Source organism: Choloepus didactylus, chromosome 14 (genome assembly GCF_015220235.1).
Source record: "Choloepus didactylus isolate mChoDid1 chromosome 14, mChoDid1.pri, whole genome shotgun sequence".
In the NCBI taxonomy this organism is placed as follows: Eukaryota; Metazoa; Chordata; class Mammalia; order Pilosa; family Megalonychidae; genus Choloepus; species Choloepus didactylus.
In genome coordinates, this window is record NC_051320.1 from 8,629,319 (window position 1) to 8,643,764 (window position 14,446).

Sequence of the window (14,446 nt, forward strand, 5' to 3'; positions counted from 1 at the left end):
ATGGAACTAGCATGGACTGCTTCCCAAGATTAGGGTGTAAACATAGACCCCGCATATCCAGTCAGGGGAATTCTGCTATCTCCTTCCTGGGGCTCCCTCCCTTCCCCTGTATTGTCAAAACTCCTATCCAAAAGGGGGGCTCATCCAACCTGCACACCCCAGCAATCTCCTCAATTCACTCCTGCTGTTGCCCTTCTATGCTGGTCTATAGTTGGAGTTTAGTGATCCCAATTGCATGGCTGGTGGGTCCAAGGCTGGGATGGGGATCTCTGCTCTCACAGACAGTTCTCTGGCTTTCCTGGAAAGGATGATCCCATTCTCTCCTTGTGAAGCACAGCGAAGGGTATGCCAAGTGAGAGAGCTCTGGACATTGCCAGTCGTATTCTGCTGAACTTTTTGTCCTATACTTAACTATCTTCCAGAGAACCAACTGCTCAAGAAGAGCAGAATCCACACTGACTCCAGCATCTTTTTCCTGGTGGATTCACAAGTAATGCCCCTGCTTCCTCCCTGGGAACACACACCACGAGTGCATTTCCTTTTTCTGTCCATACTCCATTTCTTTGAACATGGTTTACCCGCTGTGCTGGTTTGGATGTATTATGTCCCCCAAAATGCCATTATCTTTGATGCAGTCTTATGTGGACAGGAAATGTACTGGTGTTGATTGGGTTGAAGACTTTTGATTGGATGTTTCCATGGAGATGTGGTCATTCAGCTGTGGGTGGGATCTTTCATTGGATGGTTTCCATGGAGGTGTGGCCACACCCATTCAGCATGGGCCTTGATTAGTTCACTGGAGCACTATAAATGCTCAGACAGAAGGAGTGAGCTTGCTACAGCCAAGAGGGACACTTTGAAGAATGCACAGGAGCTGAAAGAGGAGCTGCAGATAAGAGACAGCTTGAAGACGGCTGTTGAAAGCAGACTTTTGCTCGGGAGAAGCTAATTGAGGAAAAATGCCCCAAGAGTAACTAAGAGTGAGATTTTTGAATGACTGCAGCCTACAGAGAAACATCCTGGGAGAAAGCCATTTGGAAACCAGAACACTGGAGCAGATGCCAGCCACATGCCTTCCCAGCTAACAGGTTTTCCAGACACCATTGGCCATCCTCCGGTGAAGGTATCCGATTGTTGATCACTTACCTTGGACACTTTATGGCCTCAAGACTGTAACTCTGTAACCAAATAAATCCCCTTTATAAAAGCTGATCCATTCCTGGTGTTTTGCATTCCGGCAGCATTAGCAAACCGGAACACCTGCCAATCCTTTTTAGGGTGGCCACACTAATAACTCTAAGAAAGTTTGAACATACCTTCCAGGCTCTGTAGGTTCTCAGTAGTCACTGCATGATGTCCTGAAGATTGGCTCACGTTTTTTCCGCTATATTGTACCCAATGTTTTCTTTGCTGAATTTTTATGTCAACATATGGTGGTGTTTTACAGCATTCAGCATTGGAGGTTTATCCTTGATTTATATACATGGTGATATTTTTTAGAAAAAGTGTACTTTAACAGAATGTCCTGCCAGAAAGGTAAAATTCTGTTGTTTTTTTTCTTTTCTTTTCTTCAGAAAGGATAACCACTGAGTTTAAACACAGATAGTGAACAAATGTGAATAGGGCAACTAAAATTGGAATGATACAGAGAAGATTCGCGTGGCCCCTGTGCAAGGATGACATGCAAATATGTGAAACATTCCATATTTTTAAATCAGAGCTAGAATTTGGCAGATATGAATGTCAGTATTAGCACATATAGCAACTGTTTAAAAAGCTGAAAAAGAGTCTAGACTTCAACTAGAGATATGAGTGAAGCAGATGTGGTTAGGACTAGGGCAAATCAGGTGAAAGGGTAAAGGACAATACTGACGGCGTTTTAAAACTTCAAATTCCATGTGAGACCAAGGGAAGAGATGTTTAGTTGGTACAAGATCTAAATTTCCTAAACAATTTAAATCATACAGTTTGTTCAAATATCATAATTACATGGAACTTTTAATAGGAAGTGAGACCTGGTAGGTTTGTGTAGGTTAGTGTGAAATAGCAACACATCCCAAAGTAATCTGGACAGAGAATAAAATATATGCAGGGCCCCCATGAGGAGCTGGGGAAAATGCAGAGGTGTCGGGCTTCCTCACCTGGATAGTTGCTGATGTTCACACAAACATTGAGGGCTGGTGGTTTGATGTGCCAAGCCCTCTATCATGGGGCTTGCCCTTATGAAACTTATTACTGCAAAAGAGAGGCTAAACCTGGTTATAATTGTGCTTAAGAGTCTCCCCCTGAGTGCCTCTTTGTTGCTCAGATGTGGGGCTGGTGGTTTGATGTGCCAAGCCCTCTATCATGGGGCTTGCCCTTATGAAACTTATTACTGCAAAAGAGAGGCTAAACCTGGTTATAATTGTGCTTAAGAGTCTCCCCCTGAGTGCCTCTTTGTTGCTCAGATGTGGCCCTGTCTCTCTAGCACCAACTCAGAGGGTGAACTCACTGCCTTCCCCGCTATGTGGGACCTAACTCCCTGGCAATGTGGGATATGACTCCCGGGGAGGAATCTGGACTCGGCATTGTGGGATTGATAACATCTTCTTGACCAAAAGGGGGATGCAAAATGAAACGAAATAAAGTTTCAGTGGCTGAGAGATTCCAAATGGAGCCAAGAGGTCACTCTGGGGGACACTCTTATGCACTATACAGATAACCCTTTTTAGGTTTTAATGCATTGGAATAGCTAGAAGTAAATACCTGAAACCATCAAACTGCAACCCAGTAACCCTGACCCTTGAAGACGATTGTATAACAATGTAGCTTATAAGAGGTGACAGTGTGATTGTGAAAGCCTTGAGGATCACACTCCCCTTATCCAGTGTATGGATGGATGAGTAAAAAAATGGGGACAGAAAACTAAAGGGATGATTTGGGTGCTCTTTTTTACTTTTATTCTTTATTCTTATTTTCACTTTTTCTGGTACAAGGAAAATGTTCAAAAAATAGTTTGGGGTGATGAACGCACAACTATATGATGGTACTGTGAACAACTGATTGTACACTTTGGATGATTGTATGGTATGTGAATATATATCAATAAAATTGAATTTAAAAAATGAATAGGGCAGATGATATCAGGCAAGATGTTAATTGTCTTCAGGTGATACTAAAGAAACCCATTCTCTACCCAATGAGCATAATAGCCAATCTAGGACACCAGAATTTCAAAGAGAGAGTTTAATGCCAGGCATCAAGCAGGAGATTAGATGGCCCTTCAGACTAAAAATCTGTCTCCGGAGGTCTAAAAATTTTAAGTTTTTTATGGATGGAGTTGTTGCCATTACAATAACAAGCATAAGTAACTACAGATTACAAATGTAAAGAAGTGGAGCTAAGCTGGAACTAAACTAACCATTACAAGAACAAGTCAATGGTTAGTTCCGAGCTGACTCAAATTCCTTCATTAATAATAAGGGGTTGTCTTCATGATTATGACTCTAAAGTTGTAAAATAGGGTACAAGGTAGGGCCAGTCAAGAACCCACAATTTGCAATTCCGTGGATTTCAGTAATTTCAAGTAGTTTCTTTGGGCTCTTCTACAATACACTGGAAAGTAAGAAAAAGATATCTATGTAATGATTCAGTCATCATAATTATTTAAATCTTAACTTCTCAGTTACAAAGGGATGAAAAATGAATGGATCGAGCAGTGGCCAGTGCAGTTATTGGTTGTATAGTCTTCATTTCATAGAACAAGAACAAAAGAAAAAGTCAGAAGCTTGGGGCTCAAATGATTTGCCCAAGATCATATACCTGCTCAGGGCCAGAAGAAAGCAGGTATCCTCACCCAATGCCCTTCATTATGTCACGCCTGTGCAATCTAAAATGCCACCTCAGAATGAGTCATAAAAAAGAAACCATGGAAGGGGCAAGACGGCGGCATAGAGAGGAGTGGAAGCTAAGCAGTCCCCCTGGAACAACTACAAAAAACCAGAAACAACTAGTAAATAATCCAGAATAACTGTGGGGGGACAAACGAGACCATCCATTCATCATACACCAACCTGAATTGGGAGGAATGCCCGAGAACACAGCATAAAATCTGTAAGTAAAACCTGCGGAACCAGGTCGGGAGACCCCCTCCCCCATAGCCCGAGCTGCAGAGCCGCGTGGTGCCACAGAGAAGCTCTCTCCCAGCAAGCAAATACAGCTCAGCTGAGCTCCAACTGGGGTTTTAAGTAGTGTGAACTGCTCACTACAGGTACGCAGCCCCAAAAAACAGACAGAGGCTTTGGGTGACGACTGACCTGGGAGAGCCGGAGGGTCGCCTTGACTGGGTCTGAAGGGGACTATCTGTTTCTTTTTCGGCTCAGTGGAGAAAGCCCCAGTCATTTTAAGTTTCCAGGGCTGTGACTCGGGGAAGGGTGGAGACACCACAAGCAGAGAGAGAGACCATTGAAATGCTAATGACCTCCACCTGAGGGTTCTGTCTTCTCTAGGAGGAAAGGGGTGGGGCCCTTTCCATTGGGAACCAGACCCCAGAGCCTGTGGGAACACGGCCATACCTCCTCACACCAGTCAAGAATTATAGGCTAACAGGCGTCACCAGTCAAGAATTATAGGCTAACAGAAAAGCACAGTGACCCAAGGCATCAAAGGGTGGAGCAATTTTCTAAGACACACCTGCAAGGAAACCAGATACTGAATATTTCTTCCCTCTGGGACCTGAGCCTGTTCTGGTCTGGGAAAACCTGATTTGGATAACCAAGGAAACCATGCCTAGACAACAGAAAATTACAACCTACACTAAGAAAAAAAAGTTATGGCCCAGTCAAAGGAAAAAACGTACACTTCAACTGAGATACAGGAATTTAAACAACTAATGCTAAATCAATTCAAAAAGTTTAGAGAAGATATTGCAAAAGAGATAGAGGCTGTAAAGGAAGCACTGGGCATGTATATGGCAGAAATCAAAAGTTCAAAAAAACAACTAGTAGAATCTATGGAAATGAAAGGCACAACACAAGAGATGAAAGACACAATGGAAACATACAACAGCAGATCTCAAGAGGCAGAAGAAAACACTCAGGAACTGGAGAACAAAACACCTGAAAGCCTACATGCAAAGGAGCAGATGGAGAAAAGAATGAAAAAATATGAGCAACGTCTCCGGGAACTCAAGGATGAAACAAAGTACAATAATGTACGTATCATTGGTGTCCCAGAAGGAGAAGAGAAGGGAAAAGGGGCAGAAGCAATAATAGAGGAAATAATTAATGAAAATTTCCCATCTCTTATGAAAGACATAAAATTACAGATCCAAGAAGCACAGCATACTCCAAACAGAAGAGATCTGAATAGGCCTACTCCAAGACACTTAATAATCAGATTATCAAATGTCAAAGACAGAGAGAATCCTGAAAGCAGCAAGAGAAAAGCGATCCATTACATACAAAGGAAGCTTAATAAGACTATGTGCAGATCTCTCAGCAGAAACCATGGAGGCAAGAAGGAAGTGGTGTGATATATTTAAGATACTGAAAGAGAAAAACCGCCAACCAAGAATCCTATATCCAGCAAAGCTGTCCTTCAAATATGAGGGAGAGCTCAAAATATTTTCTGACAAACAATGAGAGACTTTGTGAGCAAGACACCTGCCCTACAGGAAATACTAAAGGGAGCACTACAGGGTGATAGAAGACAGGAGTGCGTGGTTTGGAACACAATTTTGGGAGATGGTAGCACAACAATGTAAGTACACTGAACAAAGGTAACTATGAATACGGTTGAGAGAGGAAGGTGGGGAGCATGTGAGACACCACAAGAAAGGAGGAAAGATAACGACTGGGACTGTGTAACTTGGTGAAATCTAGAGTATTCAACAATTGTGATAAAATGTACAAGTATGTTCTTTCACGAGGGAGAACAAGCAAATGTCAACCTTGCAAGGTGTTAAAAATGGGGAGGCATTGGGGGAGGGATGCAATCAGCATAAACTAGAGACTGTAACTAATAGAATCATTGTATTATGCTTCCTTTAACGTAACAAAGGTGATACACCAAGGTAAATGCAGATGGGGGGGATGGGGGGGAATGTTGGATGCTTGACATTGGTGGTGGTGTCTGACTCTTTATTCTACTTTGATTTGGGGTTGTTTTCCCTTTTGCTGCTTCCTAGCTGTCATTTTTTTTCCTCTTACTTTTGCCTCTCTACCTTCTTTGACTCTCCCTCCTGCCTTGTGGAAGAAATGTAGATGCCCTTATATAGATAGTGGTGAAGGTGGTGAACACATAAATGTATGACCATGCAGAGAACCATCGATTATTTACTTGGGATGGAATGTATGGTGAGTGAACAAAACCATATTAAAAAAAAAAATGGGTTGATGACAAAACCTCAAGGGCAATATACTGAGTGAAATAAGCCAGACACATAAGGACAAATATTGCAGGGTCTCACTGATAGGAACTAATTATAATATGTAAACTCATAGACATGAAATATAAGGTACCAAGATATAGGACAAGGCTTAAGAATGGGGAGTGGTTGCTTAGTATGAGCAGAATGTTCAATTAGGATGAACTTAAATGTTTGGAAATGAACAGGGGTGTCGGTAGCAAGATGTGAGAATAACTAACAGCATTGAATGGTGTGTGAATGAGGTGGAAAGGGGATCAGAGTCATATATGTCACCAGAAGGAAAGTTGGAGGTCAAAAGATGGGAATGTATAAAACTGAATCCTATGGTGGGCAATGTCCATGATCAACCGTACAAATACTAGAAATTGCTTCCACAAACCAGAACAAATGTATGACAATACAATTAGAAGTTAATAATAGAGGGGCATATAGGGAAGAAATATATACCTATTGCAAACTATATACTACAGTTAGTAGTATTTCAACATTTTTTCATAAACAGTAACAAATGTAGTGTACCAACACTATGAGTCAACAATTGAGGGGGGTTGGTTAGGGATAGGGGAGGATTAGAGTTTCCTTTTCTTTTTTTTCTTTTTTCATCTTTCACTTTATTTCTTGCCTGGAGTAATGAAAAGGTTCTAAAAATTGAACAAAAATTAAGTGTGGTGATGGATGCACAATTGTATGAGGGTACCCAGGGGCAAGTGATTGTACACTCTGGATCTTTGGATAATAGTATGGTATCTGAACAATCTCAATAAAAATGAAACAAACAAACAAACAAACAAACAAAAGAAACCATGAGTTCCAGTTTCTCCTTTTTTTTTGCACTCTTTTTGCTCCCATGTGTCCTTGTTTTTCCACAAAACACATACCAGACTTGAATGGCAAAAGACTTACCTTTGCCAGATAAATCTGCCCATCGTGTAACCTCTTAGGATAAAGAACACACCAATAAAGGAGTTTAGGATCTAGAAAGAAGGACGTATATTTGAAAATTAAAGGTGAACTATGTTTACTTATTTTTAGATTCATTTTCAAACAACAAATCACTGTGTGCATTATGAGCCCTAAATAAAATATATTTGCAAAAATTTTTCTAGTAAATTTTTTCTTTGTTTTTCAATTCTTATAAACTGAAACTCAAACTCATTCTGGGAAGTTTATAGCATCTAAATTCAACAAGAATCAAAATGAACAATCCAAGATAGATGCTTGTTATTTCAAAATGCCTCTAATACATTAAAATCTATGAGATTCTTCCAGGATAGTTAAATGTAACATTTTTAAAAGGTAAAAAATCATTAGTACATGGAAAAAGAAGAAAGATAAAATGGTTAAATTAGGCACAGGGATGAGAACAATCCATAAGTTAAATTTTCTTCCATATTAATTTTCATTGAAAAAATTTTTTTTCTTTTTTCTTTTGTTTATGTAAAACTCATTGGGAAAGAAAATGAAAGGAAAAAGCAGTTATCTGGAGGCAAGAGTAAGAGAAGGAATATTCTTAACTCACATTCGCATTTAAATGACTAGTATTTTATCAGCCGTTAAGAGATTTGTGAGGTAAAGCTTGCCTTAGACCCCAAAGAATGATTTTTTTTTAAATTATATCACTTTTAAATTTTGCCTTTAAATTCCTTTCTGCCTTCCTATGACTTTGGTGGAAAGTTCTATCCCTTAACGCTCTGTCCTGAGAACCAGCCTTTTCTTATTTCCTCTTGCCACACCGGGAGCACTTGAGCTTCTACTGCAGGGTGAAGCGCTCCCAGGACTCCTGCAGATTGTCACCCACTCAGCAGACCAGGCGCCCCAATCCGCGCTAGGCGCCGAGAACGCAGGGCGCACCGGCCAGACAGGGCCGGCGGATGGGGAAAGCCTGGGCTTAAAACATGCAAACAAAAGGGGCAAAAGCAAGGGGACCTGAGCGCTGGAGAGGGCACTGGGCGCAGAGGCCGGGGGCCTGCGGAGCGTGGAGGGCCCAGCTCCCGGCAGGGAGGCGCAGCAGGGACCCGAATGGACGGTGGCTGGAGGGAGGGACGCCCCCTGGGGCAGGGAAGCGACCTCAGACCCCGAGCCATGCGCCCCCGGGGGACCTCTCCGCGCCCCACCCGGGCCCACCGTTGACGGCGCAGCCTGCTCAGCATGATGTGGCTGCTCCCTGTCGCCCGAGGCCTGCCTGGGCCAGCCTGGCTCCCCTGTACTGTAAACCCATCAAGCTTCTGGGTCCTGCGGACCTGGCCCCGTCTGTCCCCTCCTCACTTGGGAAGACCGCCCGTTCGCATCACTCAGATCCCCGCAGACAGCGCCCCCGCCGTGGGACCCCTCAGCACTCGGGGTCAGAGAGCCAATCCCCCTCCCCAGCCCGGACACCCCATGCAGCGCCACCGGAATCGTCTTTTCACAGGTCTGCTCCAGAGGGAAGGCTCCGGGGAGCACGGGCCTGTGCTACCAAAATCTATGAACCCCGACCCATGCCTCGTAAGGAGGCTTCTGCTCCTCCAGCCGAAGAGGTCTGGGAGGCTCCCTTTCCCCTAGATTAGGGGTGGGGCCAAGAACCCCGAGAACAATTCATAGGGACACTGGGGATTGGAGGTCACACATAGAACTATTTTCTGGTCCCCAACCAATGAGCATAGAGTTTTGGCTCTAGTTGACACCAGAGCTGAATGTACCCTAATATATGGAAAAAGACCACAAACCGGAGGCCCCACATTAACCATTGCTGGGGGGGGGGGGGGGGCAAGGAATTAAAGCAACACAGAGGTGGGTAGTAATGCAAATTGGCTGACTGCCCCCTCAAACTTATACAGTATATATGTCCCCTATTCCAGAGTATATACTAGGAATTGACATTTTGCAAAACTTTACCTTGCAAACTACTATAGCGGAGTTTCGCCTCAAGTGTCACATTGTCCAAGCTGTTCTCAGGGTCCATGCTAAATGGTTGCCAGTGAAGGTGCCTCCTCCCAGGCACATAGTAGCAGTGCACCAGTATAAGCTGCCCGGAGGCTGTCAGGAGATCACTGCCACTATAAAGGATCTAGAAAGAGTGGGCATCATTGTCCCCACTCACAGTCCTGTCAATATCCCTGTTTAGCCAGTAAAAAAACCTGATGGGACCTGGGGGATGACTACTGATTACAGAGAACTGAATAAAGTAATACCCCCTTTGTTTGCTGCAGTACCAAACATTGCTACCCTGCTGCAAGGCATCAGTACACAATTAGGCCTGTATCATTTTTTTGTTGGATCGTGCTAATGCATTTTTCAGCATTTCTTTAGCTCTTTCCAATCAGTCTGCATTTGCCTTCACGTGGGGAGGACAACAGTGGACTTTCACTGTGTTGCCACAACAGAATTGCCACAGTCCCACCATCTGCATGGACTGGTAGCACAAGATTTGAAGAAATGGACACCCCCTAAGAATGTCACTATGTTTCACTATATTGATGATATCATGCTAAACAGTAATTCTCTTCCAGAACTGGAAATCACTGCTAGCACAGTGGTGACCCACCTTGAAAGTCGGGGATGGGTGATAAATTGAAGCAAATTACAAGAGCATGGACATTCTATCAAGTTCTTGGGTATTGTCTGGTTGGGAAAAACTAAAGCTATTTCTTCAGCTGTTGTTGTTAAAATACAAAGTTATCCTACACTACTGACTCCTAAACAATTAATAGCTTTTCTTGATTTATCAGGTTATTGGAAACTGTTTATACTATATTTAAAATTTTTAAAACGCTTGTACACTCTAAGTAGAAAAGGAAAAGCATGGGAATGGGATTTTCTATGGCAGGCTGTGTTTATAAAAGCTAAGCGAACTGTCACACAAGCACAGGCTTTAAGGGGGGTGGACCCTGATATACCCTATGAATTGGATGTGGCCAGTGCCAATATTGGCTTTGGGTGGGGTTTGTGGCAAACACAACAGGCTAAACTTGTACTATTTGGATTTTGGTCCCAACTATGGGAGGATGCAGAACTCAGATACAGTCCTTTGGAAAAGAAATTGTGTGCAGCTTACAATGCTCTGTTATAAGTTGAAGGGCTAATGCAAAGGTGCCCAGTGACCTTACAAACAACCATTCCTATACAGGGGTTGATACAAGATACTGTAAACAAGCCCCATTCGGGGAGTTCTCAGCTGAGCATGCTGACAAAATGGAAAGTGTACCTCCTGCAACATAGCATTTTTAATAAAAGCCCTCTGAGTGAAGAAATGCATGAAATTTTAGGACCAGTCTCCCGGGTAGAAGAGCAGCATGCCCTGCCTCCCGTTGATCCTCCTGAGGTGGTTCCTCCCATGCCCACCATTGACAGACAAGGGAGTATACCTGACTCTGCATGGTGTACTGATGGATTGGCCCTTGGGCAACATGCTACCTGGACGGCCATGACTGTCCAGCCAAATACTGACATCATGTGTGGGAGACTGGAACTTTGCAAAGCAGCCAGTGGGCTGAGCTGTGGGCTGTATGGATGGTAATTGTCCATGAACCAGGAGACACCTTGAATATCTGCCAGATAATGGGCTGTATATCAAGGTCTAACAGTACGGATGGCCACAAGGGAAGCAGGAGCAATGGATGGTGGTCGACCGCCCCCTATGGGGGAAGGAACTGGGGGGAGAAATCTGGACGGCCTGCCAGAAATACAAGGTAATTGCTCTCCATATTTCTGCCCATAATGTTAACTCATTGCCAGGTAATGCAGAAGCAGATGTCCTAGTGAAATTTCGCAGCTTAACAGCAATGATGCATGAGGTGACTGAATGGCTGCATCAGAAAACTGGACACCAAGGGTACCAGGCCCTGTGGAAGCTGGTGCAGCAGTTTCACCTGCCTATCACCTGACAAGGGTTAAAAGGTATACAGGATGTGGATGCTAGCCCCTTCTGTTCACTACGACAACCCAGAATGCTTCCTAACTGACTTGGACCCATCAGCCAAGACCAGATTCCTCTCACCTGGTTGCAATTAGACTATATTGCCCCCCTTCCTCTGTCCAAAGGGGCAAAATATGCCTTCACCACCATAGATATGGCTACGGGACTGCTGCTGGCCTTCCCAGGGGGCAAGGCCAACTAACGAGCTACCATACATAGCTTGGAAAAATTAAGTGCCTTTTTGGGGATCCCCACACACATGGACAGCAATGGGGGACCCTCTTCACTGGACAATTAACCCAGGCCTGGGCTACAGAACATAATGTCCTTTGGACATTTCACTTGCCCTATAATCCCACAGCAGCTGGGTTAATTGAAAGAATGTATGGCCTTTTAAAGGAATATTTAAAGGATGATAGAAACTCCTTACAACAATGGACTCGATGACTGTACCAGCATTAACTCCAGACCCAAAGCAGCAGCTCCCACTCCTGTTGAAATTGTAACTGCAGGGCCCATGCAGGCTTTATGAATTTAAATAAGGGGGTCCAGCTGCCCTCAAGCCGCAGTGGGGCAGTGATAAAATCTGCTCTTGCCTGTGCCACAAACTAGAAATTGGGGAAAATAAGGTCAATTGGCTCTGGTTCTGGCCCATGCAGCTGTGCTGGTTGAGAATCCTAAGCCCATGGGGTATTATGCCAAAGGTTATTTGTATTCCCCATCTGGGATCCCCACCCCCCAGGGAACTGTATAACTTTGCAACCCCCTCACCTGGAGCTCTTTTATCCACCAATGAAAACTCAGCTTATATATTGTTCCTGCATGTGCTGTTAATTCTTGTTAAAACATTGTATATTACTGTTTCAATAATGCATCAACTAAAGTGTTTTAAATATCTAGCATTATTCCAACAAGTTTTAATTGTAGTGGTAGTTGTATGCTGTAGAACGTCCACTTGAAAATGGTTTCCAAAATTATTTTGGTAACTTAAGTATAAGAGATATAAAGGATGTTTTGTATTAAAAGGAAAAGGAAAGTAATTTTGTCCTAAATGACTGGTTGCTTCAAAATGAAAAAGAGAAAATGTAGGACAAACACCTGGATGGATATAGAAAGTTGCAGGAAATTTGCAGAAAGGGAAATTTATTTCTGTGGACAAAATTAGGAAACGGTAAAACAAACAAACAAAACTAAATATAGAATAAAGTCAACTGGTAGTTTTATCCTTTAGCTATTTTAGCCCCAGGTGTACCTGTGCTTTAATTAATAATCAATGTTGTGTATATGTACCCAATAACTCACAAAATGTAACACAAGCTCTTGATCACATGCCAGATCATATACAAAATATTGAACATTTATTTGATAATCCTTTGTCCAAATAGTTTAATTCTTTAACTTGGCCATGGTGCCACTTTTTAATAGGATTACTGTCCATATGTACTGGTTGCTGTTCACTGTATTGTTCTGGATTATGGATGCAATGTCTGTCCTATGGTCAATGCAAATTGCTGCATGGAGGTGGACTGTGGGAGCCCCTGGCTCCCAAGTGTCTTGAAGACTGCACACAGCATTCTGCTTGACCTAGGGCAGCTGAGGTTTGACCTATTCTCCTTGTAATATCAGGTGCTAACTGTAATCTATACCCAAAACTACATCCTCCCTGAGACTCCCTGAGATACTGTTATCTCTATAATCCTCCCCTCCTCCCTGTTGATTACAATCAATCCCTCCCGATGTTGTAAGACCCTGCTTCCTGCCTTATGCTCTCATACCCATTGGAATGTCAAGCCCTTATAACCAGCTTATTCAGCCCCCCAAAGTGCAGACTATTTCCATGTTGTGCTGTGAACTGGCTGCCATTCAGAGCAGCTCCTGAATACACCCAGAGAAGCTCCTGAAGTCTGGGCAATGTGACCAACTTCCATTTTTTCCCTTGTAACTAAGCCCTGAATAAAAAGTTCATGCCTCTGAACTTGCCTGGTGTCTTCTTTGGCCTCTCAGCAGCAAAGGCACACTTGGGCCGTGACACTAGGAGATCTGAACGAAAGGGCCATTATATCAAAATGAATGTGCCTTGTTCTGGTTTGCTAATGCTACCATTATGCAAATACCAAGAATGGATTGGCTTTCATAAATCGTATTTATTTGGTTACAAATTTACAGTTCTAAGGCCATAAAAGTGTCCAAACTAAGGCATCAATGAGAAGATACTTTCACTGAGGAAAGGCTGATGGCATCCAGAACACCTCTGTCAGCTGGGAAGGCACATGGCTGGCATCTGCTGGTCCTTTGCTCCCAGGTTGCTTTTCGAAATGGGTTTCTCCAAAATGTCTTTGGGCCTCTGTCTGTCTTAGCTTCTCTCAGCTCTCTGCTTGGGTCTCCTGGGGCATTTCTCTCTAAGCATCTGGGAGTCCTCTTTTTTTCCCTGGGGCAAACTCTAGGCTTCACTTCTTATCTTAGCATTTCCAAATGTCCTCTGTCTGCATCTCCAAGCGTCTCTAAGCATCTCTGTCAGCTCCTGCTGTGTTCTCTTATTGAGCCTCTTAAAGGACTCCAGTGATCTAATTAAGACCCACCTTGAATGGGCAAAGCCACACCTCCATGGAAATGATCTAATCAAAATGTCTCACCTACAGTTGGGAACATTCAATCAAAAGTTTCCACCCAATGTGCTGAGATGGTTCGAATAGGTAAAGTATGCAAAGAATGTGGCCTCTACAGTCCTTTGAATAGGTGATACCGGGAAGATCCACGTCATGCAGTGACAATGAAGAGAGAAAGAGTGGGTTCATTGATAGGGAGATGGTAATATTATTATAATGCATAATAATCCAGCATTTTTTTTCATAGCCCACCACATAAAATGGATTATGATGCTTTTTAACAGATTCTGATGTTCTAAAGATGTTTGAGGAATACAAGCACACATATTACATGTAATAAATAAGTTATGAGTTTTTATTGCATTAAAAAAAAAAAAAGTTTCCACCCATTAAGATTGGATTAAAAGATTATGGCTCTGGCAGAGAGATTCAAAAGGAGCTGAGAGGTCACTCTGGTGGGCACTCTTATGCACACTTTAGACAACCCTTTTTAGGTTCCAAAGAATTGGGGTAGCTGGTGGTGGATACCTGAAACTA

The 14,446-nt window shown here is 43.1% G+C and overlaps 1 pseudogene; it reads left to right on the forward strand.

The window, feature by feature from the left end:
- The first annotated feature begins 1,610 nt into the window (after positions 1-1,610).
- LOC119509701 lies at positions 1,611-1,711 on the forward strand (annotated as a pseudogene).
- The last annotated feature ends 12,735 nt before the right edge of the window (positions 1,712-14,446 follow it).